Genomic DNA, 9,183 nt, shown 5'->3' on the forward strand with positions numbered 1-9,183 from the left:
GGGGAAACTGTGGTCAAATCTTCCATTTTTAGAAAGCCTTCCATTTTTGGAAGGATTTTCTATATATGGGTACGCACCTTCCAAAAATGGGTACGCTGACGACGTCATCGTACCCAAATATAGAAAATGTTGCGCATATGTTGGAACTTACCGATTTCCGCCGAACATGAGGCAAATGCGACTATCGCCCCTGGTCGCTTTCTATTCGCCATAGTGAAGTGTCCATAATCTAGCGTGGATGCCTAAATCCTAGCGTGGATGTATTTTAGGTAATTTTTCAAAGTAATGAGTCGTGGAAAATTGACAAAAATTTACCGACAAACGATGGTTTTAGAAGACTTTATCAAACATTTTGTAAGCAAAAAGCATCAAAAACGAAAAGTAAATATCCTTAAAAGTACTTTAGTGACGGGCCATGCTTGTTCGATACCGCCGACTTTATTTACAGTGCGGAATTGTCTGGACAGAGTGCGGCGGTTTCGGGAGTGTAATGGCGAGTAAAACTTGTATTTGTTGCCGTTTTCTGCATTTATTAGCATATTGTGTGGTTGATTTCAATTTTTTAAGGCTTTTGCCAAACATTTGCGTGGAGGTCTCGTCATTTTTCAATGTTTTTTCCGGAATATGGGACGAATTAAATAGGCGTTGCTGCGCCGTTTTTCGTGTTACTTTCTATCGAAGGAGCATGAATCTTCATTCAATTTATATGAGGAATAGTAAGTTTAATTTAAACCATTTTTTGTCAGGGCTATAGCTGTGTTCCTCCTGGTTGGTTATTGACCAGCTGTTTTCTCTTCTGAATTTCTATGTGTCCTCTAGAAGTAGAAGAAGAGAGCAGTGCGCCAGGACACCATGCTATTATATCACTATGTACATTGACATAGCATGCCTGTATTACCAACACTAGCACTGCTGCTTCTCCTTATATCAATGATCATAAATGGCAAAATCAACTATTAATGTTACACATTTAAAAAGGCCGTAACTTAAATCAAAGAATGTGAATCACAGTTGGGAACACTGAGATTAGACCTTCCAATTTTGGAAGCCTTCCATTTTTGGAAAATGCATACCCATTTATGGAAGGTCCTTCCAAAAATGGAAGGCTTCCAAAAATAGAAGATTTGACCACAGTTTCCCCCACTGAAATAAGAATGCTCGTCATAGCTACACCGATTGATCGATTGCCTTGAAACTTTAAGCGATTGATAAGAGCAACATTATCTATAAAATGTATATTTCCGAATTTTGATATCGGTGACCTAAGGTCAGGTCAATTTTGCGGCCTCTCCATTAGGTATAAGTCAATAGGAGAAAATTGAAAAGCGTCTGTTTTGCACGAACGCTATTCTAGACACTCTCAAACATCGAGATGTAGGTAAAGTTGACACACTGAACCGGAAAATGGCAACTGTGACCCCTCGTTATGTCCCCAAGGTCATCTCAGATCACGAACAGAATTTAACATTTTTTTCGCTAATAACTTCTGATAGAGGCGTGCTAGGCTGAAAACGCCTTAGATGTGTTCGGCTCGACGTTGCGGATCGACTGATATGCAACATGACCTTTTCCGGTCAGGTCATGACCTTGACCTGAGGTCAAATTTTAAAGTTGACTTTTCAAGGTCAAATTATAGTTCATTCGACGCGCATTGAAGAGAGGAACACGATTCTGGCAAAAGTAATGTCATTGCTCTTTTGAGTCAAAAGTTATTGCCGAAAAACCGCTTTTCGTAAAAACGGCTCTTTTTTAGTTTTTGCCCTCTGGAGCCTGGAGGCTAAGCCGTTGACCTGAGGTCAAATCTGAGAACATTACTCAGAAAGGTCTGTAAAAGGGCTATCGAATGCGCTTTTCTACGGCGCTGTAGCTCTATCAGTTCCCGAGATAGCCATTGGCAGTTTCCAAAATGTTAAAATAGTCAACATTTTACCTTTGGTGACCTCTGGTGACCTGACCTTTGACCTGACCCAAAAAATGACCTGAGTGTTTTCGTCCTTATTTTAGACGTTCTTTCGATTGCCGCTTACCGCGTGTCGCTACGTGGCCCAGGAGCCGAGTTAGAAGGGGGGGGGTGTTCAGACACCCCCCGCCCGGCGCGGAATCTCAGAGCACCGGCACGGCGAGGGTTAAAAATAACAAAGATTTTTTTGTGGCAAACTTACGGAATTTAACGGAATTATTAACTGTTTAGCTAAAACCCACTGCGAGTAATTTTCAGCGTGAACAGTGATTTCATCTATTACCACAAACGCTATAATATATACACGTCTATTTACTTTAACGCTTAATTCTAGCGGATCTAACTATCCGTGTAATACACAAACGTTTATTCGGGTATAGGCATACATCCGTGGCTGCAGCATAGCGACATTTGCGAAATGTGTTTGTCAAAAGGTGCTACAAACCAAGATTACTCTACAAGCATTAAATTTATAGGTACCATTGGCGGACGGCATTCGTGGGGTCTGCCAGGCCATCTTCAAAAAATTCAAAGCTAGTTTTTCTCACGAGTGGTGTTAAACATCGAATAGACAATAGCCAATGATTTCAAAATCGAGAATTTCTGGCACTTTGCATCAGTTTTGACACCAGCGGGTTTCAAGTTAGTTGTGTCAAATAAAGTCAGTTGGGGAAACTACGAGGAGCCAAACAAAAATTGGATTAGCCAATCAGCGGCTGGAGTGGGCGGGGCGATGACCATATATGGTCATAAAATCAGACAACTTCATCTTTTCAATGAATTTTAGCATTCAAATGAAAAAATAAGGCATAAGAATGTTTTTTAACCACACAAGGCCTGCACTCACCCGGTGCATAATTAACTGGCGGCTCTAAATCGCAGAGTTACAACGCAAGGTCAAACCGTGATTGGCAAATATGGCGGATTGAAACAGACGCGCCAAAAAATGTAAGCAGTACCGTGGTTTAAAAATGTCATTATTTTTATTATTTTGTTTATGGTTTTTCTAATTGTAGTTAAGTTATTATTTTATAATTAAATATTTTTGTTTATTGGGGCATTCCACGTCAAATCAAACACCGAAATCCGTCATCCCCTTCGATTTTTCTGAAAATTTGTAGGCAGACTGGGCATGGTTCAAAACTGAGTTACGTATAATATTTTCGAAATTTGATAACGTATCGCCGAGATATAGGTCATCGAATATAGCCAAAAATGCCAGACATCATTTTTTTAAATGCTTATAACTCTGGTTCCTTTTCTGGTATCAAAATGATATTAACAGGGTCTTGTAGGCAATTGATAAGGCTTTGATTTTTAATTATAAAATTAAATTGAAGTGACCTTGAAATGCATTTGACCTTGAATTAAAACAGAAAAATTCAAATAGCAAAAAACACGCCACCTTCGATTTGAGTAATTTTTACATATTATGTCCGTCACAATGTTCCTAACCATCTGTGAAAAAATTGGAGTGGGCCATTCATAACTTTCGCGGCAAACGCCGTTTTCATGCATCAACATCACGCAACCGCGCGTGACCTTGAAAGACAGAGTCAAGACATGCTTGCTTGTGTACACTTTCTGAAATGAATGATTGCTGATTAGTGATATCCCAAACTCTGCGAGAATGGAAATGCATAGTCATCGTAGTCAAGCATTCACGTTCCATTGTAAAAGTGTCTCAGGCAAACGGTATTTTGGCGGTGAATTTTGAGCCGTGTGGAAATGCATCATGACATAAATTCAACGAAAACAATATCACGCAACGATATCTTCACGTCTTTTGATCTTCACTATACGAAAGAACATACCTTTTTGAGTATGTATGGGGAATTTCTAGTTAATCCGATAATAAATATGGCAGTTAGAGTCCTGCTAAGAGTAACATGTCGCCGGCTGAGGCGGGATCGGCCGACGCGGGAAACGCAGCAGTCACAATTTTGTGTTTACACTTTCATATTTCAATTGTTTACCAACCTATTTTCAGAATTCTTTCACCATAAGATTGCCTGTACATTTCGTAGTCTTCTCACAAAATTTGACGCGAATCGAACGTAATCAGCGGTAAGGAGCGCGATGTAAAGACGGAACCGTTCCTTCCGTCCCGGCACAGTCTACAATTCAGGCGGCGCGTAGCGGTCGGCGCCGGCTGCCGAGTCGCCGCGTCGCCGCGGCGACAGGATGTTCACTTTACACCGCTATTACTAGAACAGTTGTGAACCGATTTTCTTATTGCTTGCACGATGAGATGTGCAATTCAATTCTGGACAGGTAGCCATAAGTAATTTCGCATCAATATTATGAGATATTGGCGAAAAACAGGAGGGGTGGGGCGAAATTCACTCTTCCCCCTCCACTGCGCGTGCTAACATACGTTTGCATATGTGCCATTTTCTTCAAAACTTATGAATGGCCCACTCTAATTTTTTCACAGGTTGTTAAGAATATGGTAGGCAATAAAATATATGAAAATGAGCCAAATCGAAGGTGGCGTGTTTTTTGCTATTTCAATTTTTGTGCTTAAGAACAGAGTTAAGCAAATTTCAAGGACATATATCTAAGTCGATGCAATTCTAAACAAATGCTTAAGAAATTACCTAAAGAGTAAGGTTTATTTCATTCAAATCAAACAAGTACAACCACAGTTATGGTCGTTCAAAAAAATAAAGATGCAACATTTTGTAAAAATTTGATGCCCTATATTTAGAAGACCTGTGGTCAGAATGTGCAAAAAACATCAATGTAAGGTCCAGGGCGACACAGGAACTCGCTCACAAATTTATAATGAAATCGCTGATGGTAAGGTGCAAAACAGCCGATTTTTGTTCGATTTGACGTGGAATGCCCCTATTGTAATTAAATTAAATCTTTTAACAATTTTCTTTCATAAAACCAATCCATTTATTGAATGGCCAGCTGATTGCGACGCCCAGAACCTGCAGAAAAGCCGTTTTCCTATCGCCATTTTCGGGTCAATTCGCCGAATTTAATCAAATCACACCAATTCCAAGTGAAAAATCGAAGCCTTTTCTCTCCAATAAGTGGACGCGATACCTCAAGTACCGGCTTGTTATACCGTTTTTCACCCTTAGTAGTAGGGGCTGCATTTATGCCCATATATGGTCATCAAAAGTCCATTTATTGACCAATCCATTTTTTGACGTTCGCCTCGTAGTTTCCCCAACTGAAGTAGGCGTGATTTAAGATAGGGGTCGTGATTAGAGATGTCAATTCAAATTGGATACCAATGTCTTGGAATACCGATACCAAACCGATACTATTTCAATCCTAATGCTTTTGGTATTTTGTTGGTATTATAAGCTCTAAATTATGTATAAGAGGCTGAAAATTTGATCAAATGTTGGTATTTATCTCATTTACCCAAGTTGGTTCGGTTTCGGTACCTATTTCCCATAGTTTTGGTTGGCATTTGGTTTGGTATCGGTATTCCGATGACATCACTCAGTCGTGATGTTTTGGAAGGACCATGGCTTCCTCCCGTATCAGTCGGCTCGTCTCGGCTGGGTCTGAACCCCGGCCCCACCAGTCTGGTCAGCGCCGTCCCGGAGTTGTTTGCGTCGTTTGGGGTCCACCCAGCCCCCTCGGTGCCATCTGGACCGCCCCGGGCGACCCCCCAGGGCAGGTCCGACACGGGGCCGGCTAGAATCGGGGACAGTGCGGCGCGGAGGGGCACATCGCGGTCAGTGCCGCATTCCGCCCCGGTGCGGAACTGGGCGGACAACTGCCACCGTGGTTCCTGGTCCCGTCCCCGGCAATACCAATCATCGCGTTCAGTCGGGATGAATCATCAATGTAAGTACATATCTCTCCAAATACGCATCACGCTGTTAACTCTTGCTCAACATATCACTTGATTTTTTTTTGTTAACTATTCATAAAGTTCTTCAGAAAGTAATGGTGTCTAAGCCAATGTCGAAAATTGTCCTCTTGAATTGAATAAAACACATCACTCACTATGCGTAATATGTAATTATGTAACTGATAACATTCTGAGCCTGCAAAAGAAAGTCAGTCGTTTTAACTGCAAGAAATTTACGCCCATCAAATTTATAAACATTATGTTTGTCTATGATTAAAATTTGCGTTTTCTCCAAAATATTGTTATATTTGAAGCATCTGAATTGAAACTAGTTTCAGCGGTTGGAAAATGGACATATCCTCTACTGCACAATGCCATATTCGCCCCTTATTCAAAACAACCAAGCGTCTGTTCTTCCCCTCTCCCCTCCCCCGCGCGACCTCGCATAGACGGCAGACGCCCGTCCGGCGCTCGCCCTCTCCCCCCCCCCCACGCGACGCGGAGCGGGGTCGGGCAGACGGGCTGGACCCTTGGCCGGCCGGGTGATTTCAGCGATAGCCGGGGGGGGGGGGGGGAGACGGACAAATAGTGGACGAGGGTGCGGTGAAGACCAAAAGCTCAATTGGTCAGAGATGCATGTATGTGCGGCGTGAAATGTGTGTTCTGTATGTATATGAGAAGCATACGTGCATGAATGCCATCCCATTCAATGTCATAGCATAAATATAGCTGATGTTCGTGTTCGGATTGATTGAAAAACTATTCAAATGTTTTCAACTACCTAAATATTGCCAACTATTTGCAATATTTTTTTTTCTTTAACCCTCAACCACCCGCGGCGCCAGATCCGACCCCCGCTGATTATTTTTTTAATTAAATAACTTAACTGTTTAAGCTAGCAACGTGAAACTTAGCATACCTTCTCCTGCATTAACCCGCGCCTCACTGGGGGGCTATTTATAGCCCCCTCCCGTTTTTCTGCAATAACTTCCAAACCGCTTGACGTATCGACGCCAAACTTTCAGTACCTTCGGCTGCATCAATTTGACATCTTGTGTCAAAATTTGAACTTCGTACCTACTATAGGTCGGCCGGAAATTACGTCAGAGTGACGTTATGTTCGGCCGATTTCGACGCAAAACATTGAACCACGGCAATCGCTCCCAAGAGCTCAGTTTTTAAGCTAGATCCAATTTCTTTGCATGAGAGGACTCAGAATAGACTGCGCTATCAAACTGCTATCTCGGATTTTCGAAATTTTGAGAATTTCGAAAATTTTATGTAATAAAATTCAAACTTTATATTTTACATTTTTTCAAACTTTGTTTGACTTTTCGAAAAACCGGAATATATGTGATAGAACGCATTATTATGACTAACTCTAGCAAGTTTTAGCTAAATATCTTCAAAAATGGCCAAGTTATACGCATTATTGCAAAAAATTAACAATTATCAATTTTTCAAATCAATTTTTCAGCACAAAATTGACATCGGACGCCAATATAAATAGCACCATCGCGTTCCTGAGCTCAAACTGCATCCAATAGACACCTTTTTTGTTGAAAAATTTTAACTTCCAAAATTTGACCTTTTTTGACCTGAAAGTGACCTGACCAAAGCTAAATTTGACTCAAAATGACCTCGAATGACACAGACGACATCAAATTCGAAATTTTTGGCCTAAATGGACCATAAAACATGTGTCACGTGACCGACGGATGATATAATATTTTCGTGACCTGTGATGACCTGACCTTGACCTGAAAATCAAAGTACAAGTTTGGTACCCTCAGAGTATCTAGAGCATCTGTTCACAAGTGTGTGAACCAAAAATGAGCCTGATCTGACTTGTAAGACGGCGGCCAGAGCCCAAAACGGGAAGAAGCCAAAATGCTAATAATTTTTACTTTGACCTGACCTGTGACGTCATCGGTGACTTCGAGGTCAATGAAATTAGGTTTCGCTCGACAGCTTTTCCGGGGCTATCAGACGCCGTTTGAATTTTGACGATCGGCCCAGTAGTTTCGGAGTTAGGGGGGGGGGCTATGAATAGCCCCCCCCCCCCCAGTAGGGCGTGTTATACGCAGACCCCAGTGGGGCGCGGGTTGAAGTGACCATCCCACCTTAACATTAGTTTTGAGTTGAGATAGCCAAATTGGTGGCCATGGCCTGAAAATACCAGTTTGGGCACTCACAACATCGAAAAATGCTTTAATTAGGAGATATAGAATTTCAAACTTGCAGTTTTCGAATTCTAAGGGGCTAATGCATTGGGATGCCCCCTTAGAATTTGTGACGTCAGCGGAGATCTAACGATTTTTAAATCTTTTACTAAAACGTTTGATAGCACGCGGTGGTATATGCTGCTTTGCGCGCAACAAATGCCGCATTTTCAAATAAAGTCGCTAGGAACAGCGGAGATCCCAAAAAGTAAACAAAAGTAAAAGTCTAATTATCTTGAAAACCGGTGAATATTTTTCGATGAAATTTGGTAGATATTTGTTTTTGCTCTTTCTGAACCGAGCGACATCACTTTCATGCAGTGGCGGATCTACGTTGGGGCAAAATGAGCAATTGCCCCCCCTAAACGGAAAACCTCTGGGCAAACATATCTTTTTGCCCCCCCCCCCCTAAAAAAACTACAACTTGAATGCTAACAATATGGTGTTTGAAAAGAAAATGTGAAATAAATGGAGGACTAGAAGGTTGTCATATTCGTGATATTAAGTTGTGAGCTGATAAAAAGTCCTCCGCCCCATGAATGTCAGTCCATCATCCATCAGCAGTGTTACTACTGCTACTGCTACCAAAAAGAAAAAAAAATAACGCGATTTATTGAAACCTTGAACCAAGTAAACAAACCGTCAACAGCAGACCGCCAGACGCCTGTCACTCCAGTGGGGTCAGGGGTCACCACACTGGTGAGCGGTTGTACAGTGGTGGGTTTGCATGGGTATATAAGAAATGTTTGCATAATATTTTATTGCTAGATAGCATGGGTGTAGGAGCTGAAAAAATATTGGTGGGTCTAAATATCCATTAGTACCTAGCATTTCCACTGTGGCTACATTAGTTATGTCCAGAGGCGGATACAGCCATTTCCAAAGGGGGTGCCAAAAGGGTGCCAAAGTCCGAGAGTCTCTACAAGAGCTGCATATGTGTATGCATGAAGTGCGAGATAGGTTTCTGAGAGGAATAACGTAAAGAAGATTACCAATCGCGGCTTTTTCATGAGCCATACCGTTATCTAACGGGGACAAACACAGAAAGGCTCAGTCAGAGCTTTTGGTTTGCGAGGTGTTGGAGAAGCTCAGTATGTTGTGGGAACTTAACGCTGTTCAGTGTGATTCCGTTAGCTGTTGCGCTGTGGTCCTATGTAGTCTGTAGAAGCATCGTTTAT

This window comes from Amphibalanus amphitrite, unplaced genomic scaffold (genome assembly GCF_019059575.1).
Source record: "Amphibalanus amphitrite isolate SeventyFive unplaced genomic scaffold, NRLGWU_Aamphi_draft 000212F_arrow, whole genome shotgun sequence".
Classification (NCBI taxonomy): domain Eukaryota; kingdom Metazoa; phylum Arthropoda; class Thecostraca; order Balanomorpha; family Balanidae; genus Amphibalanus; species Amphibalanus amphitrite.